The sequence below is a fragment of the Pholcus phalangioides genome, unplaced genomic scaffold (genome assembly GCF_987345545.1).
Source record: "Pholcus phalangioides strain wild (caught in Gottingen) unplaced genomic scaffold, Ppha-v1.0 ptg000003l_1, whole genome shotgun sequence".
In the NCBI taxonomy this organism is placed as follows: Eukaryota; Metazoa; Arthropoda; class Arachnida; order Araneae; family Pholcidae; genus Pholcus; species Pholcus phalangioides.
Genome location: NW_028301596.1, coordinates 44,704,180 through 44,719,686, shown reverse-complemented (window position 1 = coordinate 44,719,686; position 15,507 = coordinate 44,704,180). Strand labels below are relative to the sequence as shown.

The following is a 15,507-nucleotide window of genomic DNA, read 5'->3' as shown; positions in this document are numbered from 1 at the left end:
TCCCTGGTAGCTAGCTGAAGAAAGTAAGAGCGAACAGTTGTTCAAACAGAATGTGTTTTATCAGTAACTGCTCACCTGCTTATTGAGCTGGTAGATCTGCGTTATAGTATAAATCGTGTTGGGCATTATGGCGTACGTTTACCCACGCTTTGAGAAATAACGTGTGTGGAAGTGTCGGAAGCAATAGAGGAGTATGTGTAGAGATGACATCTTGTGGTATTCTCGATATGCTCTCCTTTATTTACTGGCATCGACCTTTTCTTTTGCTTTTTCCCCCCTTGCTATCGCAAGTGCCAGCGAGGCCGTAGCTAGAAATTTCTTTCCGACGGGGGCGGAGAGTGACTGTATTTGTGGGGACGCAGAGCCGCTCTTAGGTTTGTGTGACCCCAACATCGCCACAGTGGTTGTCGGCTGAAAGTGGTTTTCTGTGGTTCCCAACTTCGAGGCGTGAATGCGATTCGATCTCCCCGTTAAAAAGTCTCACCACAGAGGGTCTACAAACCATACAAGTATTCACTCACTTCACTTCTGAAATATAGATGGCAGCTCTGAAAAAATCAGACACAACACTACATACGCACTCAGACTGTGTTAGGTACACATAGGCGTACACAGAATTTTCTCGAGGGGGAATTTTCAGTTTTTTTTCACGTTTATTTCTGCAAAATAACACTATAATCTTGGCTCGGGGGGGGGTAAGAACCCCCAAACCAACCCCCCCCCCACTTTGCGGATGCCAATGCACACACACACTTACATTTCCGGCACAACTCACTAGGTAGTAAATTGCCCGACGATAGACAGCGTTGTGCTCGGTTTGAAAAAAAAAGGTTTGTGTGACAGGTGTGGCCACACCAGGCCCCGCGGTTTGTGGGGGGGGGGGGTCTAACACTTACGGTAATAGTGCAAAAAACATATATATGCCTATGTATATGTTTGTAACGGTGCCATTTTGAGCACCCGTTACTTACTTCCAATTAAATATATTGATATAATTGAATGAAGATGCGTCGTAACGATATTCAAATTAAATATTCAAATAAAAATTACTGCCAGACATAGTACAAGATTCCTTAAGACCCTTCGACTTCATTCACGACATCTAAATGATCATGATACGCAATAATCATGCCATATCGAATGACACTCTGCGAGAGAGAGAGAGAGAGAGAGAGATAGAGTTCGAAAAACGCGAATACACCCTCCGCGAAAACTTGCCCCCTCTCTCTGCCAAAGAGCCTCGTGTGTTTTCGCACAAAGTTGAAGACTTCTGCTATTGGTCGAAGGCATTCGACCTGATTTCTGAAAGGGGTTTTCATTGTCCCAGAGGCACAATGTCTGTCTGTAGAGAGTTGTGATAGTGTTATTTAATAAGTACTCATTCGGTCCCAAGTGCGTCGTGGAAATCCCTGGTGAGGGGAAAGGTGAGCAGACGTGTTGCTTCCCATGTATGTATTGATGTGTGTTTTGTGGTTTCTCTACGGGAAAACGAGAGAGGGGAGATTGAGTGTAGGTGCGCTCGTGACATGTTACTTCCAAAGTCCGAAATCAGCCAATTCCGTAAAATTCAGGCATAAGCCAGCCAGTTCGCGAAGTGGCCGTTGATCCCCGGCCAAAATCCGATAACAAAACAAGTGAATCGGGATAATCGTCGGATAGAGTTGGCGTGTTTTTCGTGATAGTTATGTCCACGTTAGTTATGGCAACCCATCAAACCACAGTCGCGATGTGGTAGTAATTTTTTCCTCTCCAAGATTCGGCAGAAGAACTATTTATTTATATAATTATTTTTATAGTGTTTCCCTCAAATTTTTCACTTTTTTTTCCTTTCGACACATGGAGCTAATCCAATACAGCTGCTATATATATCTATCGATTAGAAAAATTAATTTGGCTCATACCGGGCCGTCTCACATCAGCACATTGAGCTTTGGCCAGGGATCTCCGGCCATTTGGCGAACTGGCCGGTACCGTCACGAATTGGCCGTAATTCAGGCTTTGGCAATAACATATATACTACTACTAAACCAGACATGCACCTCGTCCATATTCCTCTGCGGAACTTCTAACGAATTGGTTCAGGGGGTCATTCAAGTATTACGTCAGTATCGTAGTGGGGAAGGGGGTCAAAAATGGCTGAAAATCTGCTTACGTAATACTTGAATGGCCCCATGTTGGAATGCAAGTGTATGTATAGTGAACCTTCTGTGAAGTTTGTTGCTGTGAAATGCGTGTTATGTGTAGTGCTGCCATCTGCAATCAATTTTTTAAACTATGAGTTTTTCTTTCAACTCGTAGAGCGTGAAGTGTAATGAATGAAGGTACACATTAACATATTACAAGGTATTAATGAACCAGTTTTTGATGGTACAGAAATAGCAGAGGTTTTTGCAAATTCCTTCGAACAGCGATTTTCACCCAATAACAACCAACCTCTAATATTTAAAAATCAAATCTTACACGGATTTAGAAATAATCATTAATAAGAGATCTTGAATTTATCATCACTGCATTTAATAACAAAGAATATGTTACTGCAATTTTCCTTGATATACCCAAAGCTTTTGACAAAACTGACCATAATACTCAATTAATTAAAATGCTAGAAATGGACATTCCCTATAATTTCATAATTTTCATTAAAAATTACCTTGCTGGAAGAACCTTTAGTGTTAAAATTCAAAATAATGTTTCAAGTTTAAAGAATATCACTGCCTCAGTCCCTCAAGGTTCATGTCTTGACCCAATTTTATTCTCACTCTATATTAATGATTCTCCCAGTCCAGAAAATGGTAGAATAGCCTTTTTGCAGATGATGCTGCAATTCTTACTAGCCATCGGGATAAATTTCATGCTGTTGATAATCTACAAGAAACTGTAAACGAGATAGAAGACTGGTGCTCAGATTCTGCAGTTCAATTAAACTTACAAAAATGCAATTTCACTTGGTTTTCAAAAAGAACTGAAATTCTCAGACGGTATTTACATTTCGGTACAGAAGTTATAAAACCAAAATACAACATTAAATACTTGGGATTTAGTATGGAGAAATCACTCAGTTTTAATGAGCATACTAATTATATCATAGCTAAAGCTACTAGAATCTTGGGAATTTAAATAGAATCACATTTCCCCAAGCTAAATTGTCATCTATATATATAAAATTGATTTTCTGTGTATGTGTGTGTATGTTCTCTATACAAATCTACAATTTTAGATCGATCGTCGCCAAATTTTGCATATAGACCAAATGGGACACGACTTGAACGATAAGCTACTTTAAAATGTCATCAGAGCGGAGCAAATGTCCCAAATGGGCGAAAAACTGTCCGGCAACAATGGTTTTTGGGCCTCAACAATCACTTTCCGAACGTTTACTTTCCCCACCGTGGTTCCCTAGCAATGCGTTTAAGACGTGTATATGCCATTACAATGGTTTGTCATTTCTTCAACGCTGTCAGTATATGTATAATATTTATGGCTTTATAATGGTTTGCCACATTTTCAATACTCCCAGTAATGAGGTTTTTTGAATGACGTCGTAATCATCATCAGCATGGCTTTGACGGTCAGGAAAAGGGTGATCCTCATAGAAATCAGTGTTGATATTGCCGATTTTACTGTAGAAATGCGTAAATTTGGTGGGGTTTCTGTCACATCAATAATTTTAAAAATTATATTGAATTCTTGATATTTGAAATATTGAGTTCGCTTAGAGATAGGCTATACGAAGCCCAGAAAATTAAATATGAAGTAATTAGCAGGACCTACTTTTGAATTGGATATCCATGCAATAACATTGATTTCAACTTTTTATTTATATCTTCCTTGAAAATTAATGTCTCCATATTGTCTTTTAATATTGAACTGCATAAATTCATATAGTTTAGGTTGTTTTAAAATTAATTATGGGCCTGTAAAAAGTACATCAAAAAAATTCCACAGCTTTAATTAAGCATTTTTTGAAGCAGAAACAGGCAGAGATAGATAACTTGAATTTCAAGGGGGAATCGAAATACCTATAGTTTGTTTCAGGTTAACTTTGCAGTGAAGAGAAAGGTAGAGAGTGTATTCCTTCGCCGCAAAATATAGTTCCCATACATCGGAGGTTTCTGATGATCATTTATATAGAATATTTCAAATGTTTTTATGATTTCGAAAAAGATACTGAAAAAATACCGTTTTGAACCAATGTATATTTGTTTAAAATTTTTAAATTAGAAAAAATATTGGTTACCATCATCAAAAATCCATGGCGAGCTCAAGAACATTTTGGCGCGATTTCCAAGAAATTTTCCCCGCCAATATCACTGTCGTGCTTTTTTTTTGGTTGCACAATTATATATATATATTATATCGTCATTTTGTTGAATTTTCCATTCAGTTTTGAATGTAGTTATAGGCCTACGACGAATATTCAATCAGTTTTTTTTTTCTCCCGAAAATAGCCTCCAACAAATTCAGATATTCACTCGTAGATTACAGGAAGTGTCCCTCTTTCACGACAGCGCCGATACCGTTGTGAGAGGCTCTCTTTATGGGTGTAGGTTACGGTTCCAGTCGCCCCAACCCTTTTTTTTTAATTATCTATTTCTTGCCGTGTTCGTATAGGGGTGGTTTCTGAATTCCAATAGCCGATAGCGGAGGGTGTTGACATAAGCAATGTCTCTTTTGCGTCCACACCAACTTCTCCCCCACAGCAGACACAGAGGCTGTCTCTCCAGATAAATATAAATAAGCAAGAGAGAGAGACCCACAATGGTTTAGGCTTGCAGTGTATTTTTTCCTTCTGCGACAGTTGTATCTTTTCACCAGAGATAGACACGCTAAAACGTGCTCCGTTCTTTTTGGCAATAATGCATAAAGCACGTTATTGAAAGGAAGAGGAATTTTGGATTGCAGATGGCCTGATGGAACACATGTTGGAGCAACAACAATTAATAAGTAATAGAGAATCCGATAGTTCTACAACTTCAAGCGAGGATTCCATAGAATGGGAATCCGTAAAAAATGACTAAAACTGTAGTGATAACAAGTGGCATCGACGTATATGCGTTCGGGTGGGTGAGCAACGGAAATTTCGGAAAGAAAAGTGAGTAAAAGAATTCTAAATTTTTCCTTATCATTTTTATTACTATTATTAATTGGGGCTATTCCCAAATTCAAACGTGAAAACCGGGTTAATAGGAGTTACTAAGATACTTTTCAATAAAAAAAAAAAAAAATTTCGAAACCCGCACTTTAATTTCTGAAAGTATCGACGATGGTTTTTTTTTCATTAGCTAATTGTTACTGACTGCAATTTTTTCTACAAGCATTACGTTATACGAAAAAAATATTTTTTTTCTGCGAGATTGGCGAGAATCAGCCATACCTTACCGAGGCCGCGCATCGATACATAGGTTAAGAGGCTTTCGTTGTCATAGCAACGAGTGATGCGGTTCCCTCGTAGCTTCCTCTTCACTGCAAAGTTAACCTGAAACGGACTATAGCACCCTTTAAAAAAAGAAAAAAAAAAATATATATATATATATACATTTACTTTTTTTTACGTTATTTTAAATCTAGATTTGTTTATTTCATGAGTCGCGCAGGAAACCACCATATTGGTGAACTTAGACACGGTTTGTATGTCTCTCAAAGAGGGGGATATCACGTGATCCAAGCCTCATTGAAGAAAACCCGGGTAGCGCCGGGTATTATAGCTAGTTAAAAAATAAAATTATCCTGTTCAAGACAATAGTGAGAGCTACATTAACTTATGCTTCTTCAGCTTGGGCTTTTTCTTCTAAAGAAGGGCTTTATTAGAAATTCTAACATGAGAAAGGACTTAAAAATCCCTATTATTCTGGATCACATTAAAGAACTTGCTCAGACAGACACTTTGGAAAATTCAGAATTAGAACATTTGAGGGAGATTGCTAATTATGATTCATCACTTAGAACAACTCATAGAAAACCTAAACATATTTTACATATTAATTGGCCACCTCCATCATGATGGAGGTAATAAAGGGCATAAAGGTAATAAAATTTTTACGTAAACTTTTGTATAAAATTTCTTTTGTTATATTATTATCTAATCATATTTAACCGCATTTATTGAAAATAATTTTTTTTTAAAAATCCGCCTTGAATGATAAGAACTGGAATTATTCTGGAATTATTGCATTCAATAATTCTGATTTTTCATCAATTCTGGGAGTTTTCACTAATTCTGGATTTTTATCATTCTCGGAGTTTTTTCTTTAATTCATTCTGAATGTTTTATCAGTTCTAGGATTTTTCCTTCCATTAATTTGGAATTTTCATCAACTTTGGAATTTTATTTTCCCCATTAAATCTGGTGGCTGGGACGAGCCGTGATAGATGTGTGTGTGTGAATAAACTTTTATCCATACGTATTCCCATGTGTAGCCTAGTACAGTGTTTCTTAACTTTTTTTTTTTGGCCAATGGCCTCTCTTTTCACCATATTTTCGTCTCGTCCGTCTGTCACTCCCACTCTCATCCAGGAGCAAGACCCCTTTCTTCTTATTGAATTGAATTTAGTCAAAAATAAGTATATATGTTTAAGTATATAGCGGCAAAAAATTTCCCAGAATGAAAGAAAAATTACTCCGGAAACCCAAGGGCGTAGCGGGGGGGGGGGGGGGGGGCTTGGGGGTCTGGTTCCCCCCCCCTCGAAATGTGAGAAAATGACCGAAAAAGGGGAAAAAGATGGCCAAATCCATTGTTCCGTCACTTTGGTCCCCCCCCCCCCCCACCGAACGAAATTTCTGGCTACGCCCCTGCGGAAACCTGAAAAATAGCACAAAAGGGTGAATTTTCAACATGAAAAAGGAGGACGGTTGGTAACCTTACTAGTCAACAATATGTTTTCACTTCGGGTCAGAATAACAGTGGAAAGTGCTGCCATCTATATATGCTAGGGGAAAAACAAGATGTACAGAGATGAGTTTTTATTCAAATTTTCTCAAAGGGGCCGTTCAAGTAGTATTACATCCATAGGCGGAGATTGACTTGGAAGTCTGGGGGTGGGGGAAGTGGCATGATTATGTCAGCAATTGTTTTGCAATTTTTGTCCCCCCCCCCACCCGTCAGCAAAACTCTGACCCCCCTCCCCACCCCTTGCCAGCAAAATTTCGTTAGCTGTGCCCCCTACCTCCTAATGTATATTGGTGGGATCAGAGACGATACGCAGGTGGGGAGGCATTGGGGGCTCATGCTCACCATTTCGTGAAAATAAACAACGCGGCACATTCAAAGATCACTTAAGTGACACGCGACACAGTTCCAGAACACTTAAGCGATCCGCAGCACATTCAGAATCCCTTGAGCGGGGACGAATCTAGAGCTCGCTGGTAGGAGTGATTTTTCCTTAGAAACTGCTGTGAATGTTGATGACCATACGTCCCGTATTTTTAGGGATGGATCTGGTTTCCTATTTTTTTCTAGAAATCCACGCTTACCATTGAGTGACACGTAGCACAGTTTTAGAGCATTAGTGCGGCCGCCAGTGCAATTCTACGTCACTCAAGTTACCTGAGACACATTCCCAGATTACTTAAGTGATCCGCAGGATAGTTACGGATCACTTAAGTGATGCATAGCACAGTTCCAGAGCACTTAAGCGGCGCGCGACACATTTCTAGGGCACTTGGATCCGCGAAATATTCAGAGATCACTAAAGTGGCTCTGTAGGGGACTTATCGATAGTGAGAATGCTAGTTCAGGTGCCCACAAACTAGCGCAGCAAGTACGATGTCATTAAGAACATTTCATATTTTCATAAAGGACGGTTGATGACGTACGCATCAACCAAACGGTGGGGGGGGGGGGTAATTTACCCCAATTTCAATGGGGTAATTTTACAATAAATTGTCACCACTCATGGAATTAAGATCGAAAGGAAATCGATCTAAATAGTTCTAGTACCATTAACAAGAAAAAGAAACTTTGTGAAAGCGTCTGAAAATTGTATATATATGTAGGGTTTTTAGTTCTTTTTGTTATCGGTTAGATGGCGCTGCGGCACGCAGGGGAATAATCAGTATTGTAAAGATTAATTTTGGCAACAGTGAGTTTGCCGGGAAAAGTCCGCGGGAAAGGCCGCATTTTTTGTTATGTTTGTGTATGATCATCCTGTGTGTTTTTGTGTGCGTAATAAATGTTTAGAAAATAGAGGCTGTGTGTTTTTCTCCGTGAAGAGCCCACATTTATGGATGTGTCTTCTAAATTCTTTTAACCTGGGAACATTCAAAATTTTCACGCAATACATTTGGGGCCATTCAAGTATTACGTGAGCAGATTGTTAGCCCCCCCCCCCCTTGTCAGCAAAATTTCGTCAGCAGCTTAGAATATTTCATATCTTCAAAAAGGGCCAATCTTCAAGTAAGCAACCTTCCCCCTAATCACCAAAAGTCAGCAAATCCGAAACCCCCTCGATGCTGACGTAATACTTGAATGACCCATTTCCGCGAGTGAAAGCTAAAAAATGAGCTGTATGGCATGTACAATGGCATGATTCCCATTTTTGTGTAGAAAAATTGAATTTCTCCCATTTCAATTCTCCTGAGTATAACACTCACTGCTCAGCACTGATTTTGCTATCAAAGATACACTGAAGAGCCAAAAAAACTGGTCTACCTGCCTAATATCGTGTAGGGCCCCCGCGAGCTCGCAGAAGTGCCGCAACATGACGTGGCATGGACTCGACTAATGTCTGAAGTAGTGCTGGAGGTAATTGACACCATGAATTCTGCAGGGCTGTCCATAAATCCGTAGGAGTAAGAGGGGGTGGAGATCTCTTCTGAACAGCACGTTGCAAGGCATCCCAGATATGTTCAATAATGTTCATGTCTGGGGATTTAGGTGGCCAGCGGAAGTGTCTAAAGTCAGAAGAGTGTTCCTGGAACCACTTTGTAGCAATTCTGGACGTGTGGGGTGTCGCATTGTCCTGATGAAATTGCCCAAGTCCGTCGCAATGCACAATGGGCATGAATGGGTGCAGGTGATCAGACAGGATGCTTACGTACCTGCCACCTGTCAGAGTCGTATCTAGACGTATCAGGGATCCCATATCACGCTAACTGCACACGCCCCATACCATCACAGAGCCTCCACCAGCTGGAACAGTCCCTGTTGACATGTAGGGTCCATGGATTCATGAGGTTGTCTCCATACCAGTACACGTCCGTCAGCTCGAAGCAATTGGAACCGAGACTCGTCAGACCAGGCAACGTGTTTCCAGTCCTCAACAGTCCAATGTCGGTGTTGTCGAGGCGTATAGCTTTGTGTCGTGCAGTCATCAAGGGTACACGAATGGGCCTTCGGCTCCGAAAGCCCATATCGATGATGTTTCGTTGAATGGTTCGCACGCTGACACTTGTTGATGGCCCAGCATTGAAATCTGCAGCAATTTGCGGAAGGGTCTGTCACGTTTAATGATTCTCGTCAGTCCCGTTCTTGCATGATATTTTTCCGGCCGCAGCGATGTCGTAGATTTAATTTTTCACCGGATTCCCGATATTCACGGTACACTCGTGAAATGGTCGTACGTGAAAATCCAAATTTCATCGCTACCTCGGAGATGCTATGTCCCATCTCTCGTGCGCCGACTATAACACCACGTTCAAACTCACTTAAATCTCGATAACCTGCCATTGTAGCAGCAGTAACCGATCTAATAATTATGCCAGACACTTGTTGTGTTATATAGGCGTTGCCGACCGCAGCGCCGTACTCTGATTGGTTCCGTATCTCTTTATTTGCATACGCATGCCTGTACCAGTTTTTTTGGCTCTTCAGTTTATATACGCTCCAAGGTTAAAATATCCTGTCTGCTTCCATAGCTTAGATGGTAGAGCACTCGTCCGGCAAGCGAGAGACCGGGGTTCGAGTCCCCGTGGGGGCAGTGATGAATTTTCTTCCTTGTAATCTTCATCTCCACAAATAACCAGTCTTTCGATGAATCTTGTATTGACTAGTGGAGAGGACGTTTCTATGTATATATATATGTGTACATGCTCTTTGTCCCCGACCTAAAGCCGGGACGCACAATTCCATTATGTACACAGGTTTTAACCTGGGATACGCTCATTGGCGAAGATCACAATGACGTCATTTAAGATCGAGGGAAATTCTAACTCCGAACTTTTCTCGTGACGTACTAGCCGGAGAGCCGAACATTACCGATTCGGAGCTATGGCTGTTACGTTTGGCAACTTATCGCCAAACACCAGGATTCATTAAAGATCACGATATAATATTACAAAGATATAAAATTTTATAGCAACATAATATAATTATCATAATAATGATATACAATATAATATCACAACTCAAAAAAACATGCTTCCGACTACTTTATTAATAAATGCCCCTGTAGGCCCGCAAACGGCTTCGCCACCGTGCTCGGACGTCGCTTCGCTCCTCCAGCCGTTACAGGGGGGCCCCTGCCCCCGGACTGAAATTATCAACTATGTTGTCACCACAACCGGAAATATGGCAAAACTTGTAAGTTGAAACAAGATATTCCAAAAACAGACCGCGGGTAACACTATTAAAAAAAGAATTCAGTGTTTTGCTGACGAGGGAAGGGGGGGGGGGTCAAAAATGGCTAAAAATCTGCTTACGTAACACTTGAATGTCCCCATACTTGTATTCAGCACGTAATTAGGGAATGGCTATTTTCATCTCAGAAGCAGAAAATTTTCGAAAGTTTGTTGCCCAAGTGTAATCAACCACCAATTGTTTGTAATTGCATTTTTAATTGGGTTGCTGTATTTTTTAAATACATATTTGTTATGGGTATATTTTTTGCCTGTTGTGGCGTTGTATTTGTATTACAATTGCTTTTCCCCATCTCGTACCCGCCCCCCCCCCCCGAAAACACTTGCCTACACCCATGGTTAAGAATCACTGCTCTGTTCTGAATACGTTACGGCTCTCTGTAACGTATTTCAGAACACCATACGTGCATGTACACGTGCTTGGAAGCCGTGTCCTCATTCAGACAAAGGAACGGGATATCCAAAGCATAGAAAATGTGCCCGTTTTTTCTCTTGTGATCCCCCCCCAAACACATACAGAAAAAAAAAATTAATTTACTGGCATATAAAAAAAAAATTAATAACAAGTGTTGAACCCTGGGCAAAACACAGCCTCGTTCTGATCGACTGATTTATTACAAGGGCTGATATAATGTAGTTTTTATACATCACACAAACCCCGTGGGAGTGTAAATTATTTTCTTTTCACTGACGATTTCCGCTTTTTTTTTTTTTACAAGATTGTTTGCTTCCTGCAGGTGTTTTTCTTTTTTACAATTCGCGGGAATTTTATATTTTATGCATTTTTGTTTTCCCCAGCTGCGAGTAGTAGTAGTAGTAGTAGTATCCGTTGATTTGTGGTGTATCACTACTTCTGTCTTGTTTTGAACATGGTAATAGGAAACAATTCTACTCCGAGACTGGAGTTTTGGTGAGATCGCGAAATCGAATAGCTTAAGCACGTAATTTATGTACACATGGAATTTAGTACATGAAATAATACAGTCAAACCAGCACCTCCTAGAGATGAAAGTGCTTCCGCGCGCTGCTTGTGACGTCAACGCATAGTCCATTTTCCCTCAGAATAATTCAGGGGAAAAAATTCCCTACTCGTACCAGACCAGAATAGAATGTAGAGCCGATTCCCATCCAAGCCAGGACGACCTACTCGTGACCGTGGATCGTTTGTTTAGAGTCCCGGATTTAAAAAATCCTCTTCTCTATGTCATTGCTGTGAAATAAACACATTATTGCAAACAATGGCACCACCGTACTCTTATGAGTACCGCTGTAAACAGAAGGGATCATTTCCCGTTAATAATATCAATACAAATACAAATACATCGCCACAACAGGCAAATTGCCCAACGAGGTGGCTGAGTTAAGAACACCATGGACCCCCGAGCCATTTTTTGGAGGCCCTACCTACTACTGCTACACCACACATGCACCCCTCCCCCCCCCGCGGAACCCCCAACGAATCGGTACATGCGGGAATGTGCGTGTACGTGTAGTGAAACCTGACGTGAAGTTTATTGTTTCTCTGTAATGCTTGTTATGTGTAGTGCTGCCATCTGCCACCAGTTTTTCTAACTATGAGTGAAGTGTTATGATTGAATGATTTATCGTTGTAGGACTGTTGCTCTCTGTTTTTTTTTATTAATTGATTAATTAATTAATTATTTTTTTAATTTTATTAATTATTAGATATTTATTTATTTATTTTTCATCTCAAAATAACATCTCTTAATCATCAAGAAAACCAAAATCATTCCAATTACCATACCCCAAACAATTTAATTGTCATCAAATTTTAATTAATTTATTTTACCCATAAGCTCTGGCTATGTTTCCTCGAAGAAATTACGGAAAAATTGGATCCTAAGTATGGGATATCGCTAACAGTCGCCAAAAAAAGGTTCCAAACGTGGAGGTACAGTCAGCCCGCTTAATCGGATAAAACCCTTCTTAACCAAAATATCTCCCGTAGAGACAATGTTCCCCATTGAATATGATAATTCAAATGACTTTTCTCCGCTTAATCGAATATTACGCTTCACGCGTGTATATCACCTGTTGATATACATCAACAACTATACACATGATGTTTTCTTTGAATGAAACACTTGGAATTAATGAAAAATGTGTTTACTAGGGTTAAGAAAGTAGGTACTGTGACCTCCAAGTAATCAAGTTGTCTTCAATACATACATTATGATTTTAATTTTTGTTGTCTATTGAGCCAATAGAGAGCGCTAATTTTCCTAATGGAAAAGTGAAATTCTTAAGTGTTAATCATTGTAATTAAATATAATTTTCATTTCATTTTTGATGTCTGATTTATTCGAGAGCAAAGCCGCTTGTAAGTGGCTCTTAATGCAGCTTTGTTCGAGAGGCTTCATTAATATTGATCCTTCAACAGTTTTCAATATACAAACTATACTAACGTTGCAAAATGGCATTTGAATTATTCCCCACGTAATCGGATTTTGTGTGATGGAATCGTTAATATCCGATTAAGCGAGGACGACTGTATTATGCACCACCGAAAAATCGCCAATAGTGGGGGATAAAGCGTTACTGCAAATCGCAGCATGAAAATTATTTGAGATGAGAAATCATAATTATCACGTTACAATAGAAAGTTATGGACATATTCTTAAATGTTTGGTTTCAGTGCATGAATTTACTGAAAAAAATTGAAGAAAGCTTCGGTTGAAAATACGGGAAAAAGGATATTTCATATTACAAAGGCAAAAAAAAAGAAAAGAAATTGAATCTGGAAGAGAAAATTATGAGAAAATACGGGAAAGTCGCGTGTATGTGTCGTATGACAGGAAACAGGAACTCATTCCATTATTGTACTGAGGTCAAATTCCAGGAATATGATGGAAAAACGACAGGGAAATAGAAGCAAAATCGATGAAAAATTTGTCGTTGTATCCGAGGCCGATGCACTTTCATCGATGGCAAGGTTCATTTTCAGAATTCTGTATGGGAATCAACTGTTACCCCAGGGGGTTCTTAACCTTTCCCAGCCGCGACCTAAAATCAACTACAAAATCAGCTCGGACTGTTTGTTTTTCGAAATGGTTTCACTCTGCAAGCGCTTTGAGTGAAACCAGCAACGCGAATAAGTCCATTTAGAACAGGCTGTAAGCGTATTCGAATGCCTCATCTGGTAAGTCCCCGAAAATCAAGTTTGGGTCGTGACCCACAGCTCGAGAATCCCCAGCTGTAAGAGGGTTTATACGACTCATTCAAAAAGCCATTGCGAACCCCCCCCCCCCCCTGCGTTACCGCTAGTTATTGACGTTATAGCCAAAGTGTCATTACAACAGAGTTTGGCTGTATTTATTCGCGCACATATTCATATTTTTTGACGAAGTCCCTGACTGACACGAGAACCTTGACAGAGGATTAGTCCTTTTGTAAGCTACAAAATTAATATCTGAAATCAATTAACTTCGCCGACTTGAAGGCCATTGAAGCTAGCCATTCATGCGAAACCACTTAATTCAGTTAAAATGACGCAAACGTTAAAAGAAACTAACATTCGGGCGTTAGTAAATAGACATTTATAATAATGTCTTTTAATGAGTTATTTTCATGCAAAACAAAAGAATTGACGGTTGAATGAAAACAAAATGATGGGGGAACTCCTTAATTAAATGTAAATTGAACGCTATTATGACATTGTTTTCATGCACCAAAACCTATTCAAAGCTAATATTCAGGTGTAAATTACTAAATCCGGTCACATCTTAATTTCTTTATTCGTTTTTCGGTATCTATTCAATTTCCACAGTCATTTTCAAGACAATAAATTTTCTGTTAAGCCATTCCACTATTTTACTATTTAGTTTTAGACATACAGGGCGTCCATAATTAAAAAATTCTATTTTAAAATTGCCGCAGGCGAAACCAGTCATCAGAAAAAAATGTGAAATTTTGTGGAGAACTTCATGAAATGATGGGAATTTGTTTCGGGGGGAAAAAAATTAGTTGCACGTGTCGCCATTAGAGGGCGTTGTTTCACTTTGAATACCTGTAGTAAACGTGTAAATTTATGTGATGTCACGCAGAAGCTGTTACAAGGAAACATTCGCAGAGATCTTGTTTTTCAATGTGTTTGCTGCTCACAATGGCGATGAGTTTACGAGATTGCGCTTTCTTGGTCAAATTGTTTTACCAAAACAGAAATTCCGCAGTACCTGCGGCCTACGGAAATATCGGACTTGGAAGAGGATTCGAAAAGGTCCAATGAATGTTGAAATGCTTCAAACGAAATTTGAAACAACTGGATCGTCCTCTGGAACAGGACGAAACCCCGTTTCTATAGACGCAGTACAGGAGGTTTCGCTTCAGGTAGAAGAGGACGGAGCTTCAAATTCTCGTGGTAGCACAGGCGTTGGATAGTCCTCGTTCAACTATCCATGAGATCGTGCGTAATATCCTCCTATTATCCGTACAAACTTTCACTTGTGCAGCGGTTACTTCCACATGATTATGTCGATCGACTCTGGTTCTCACTGCAGTTTCTAGCTCGCGTTGAGGTCGATTCAGAATGGCCTTGGAATATCCTCTAGACCAGTGGTTCTCAACCTTTTCAAGCCCGCGGCCCGGTTTTATTCATTTTTGTGAGTCGAAGGCCCGGTCAAACACACGACCAACGGAAAATGAATGAGGAAAAATGAAACGGCTAGTCACTCGCGGCCCGGTATGAATGATATCAGGGCCCGGTACCGGGCCGCGGCCCGGCGGTTGAAAAACACTGCTCTGGACCAGCGGTTCTCAACCTTTTTTGATTCGCGGAGCCTTTTTAAATAAAAAATTCCATGGCGGAGCCCCGTAGGCCAATTTTTTAATTATTCATCAAAGTTACTGATTTATTTTTACTATTTAAAAATATTTATAATTATTATTTTTTTTATAATTTTTTAATTTTTTTAATG

At 39.8% G+C, this 15,507-nt stretch overlaps 1 non-coding gene across 1 annotated transcript; it reads left to right on the top strand.

Moving 5' to 3' along the window:
* Nucleotides 1-9,843: 9,843 nt before the first annotated feature.
* TRNAA-GGC (transfer RNA alanine (anticodon GGC)) lies at nucleotides 9,844-9,915 on the top strand. The gene has a single exon. It is a non-coding gene; the product is annotated as a tRNA-Ala (tRNA).
* Nucleotides 9,916-15,507: the final 5,592 nt, after the last annotated feature.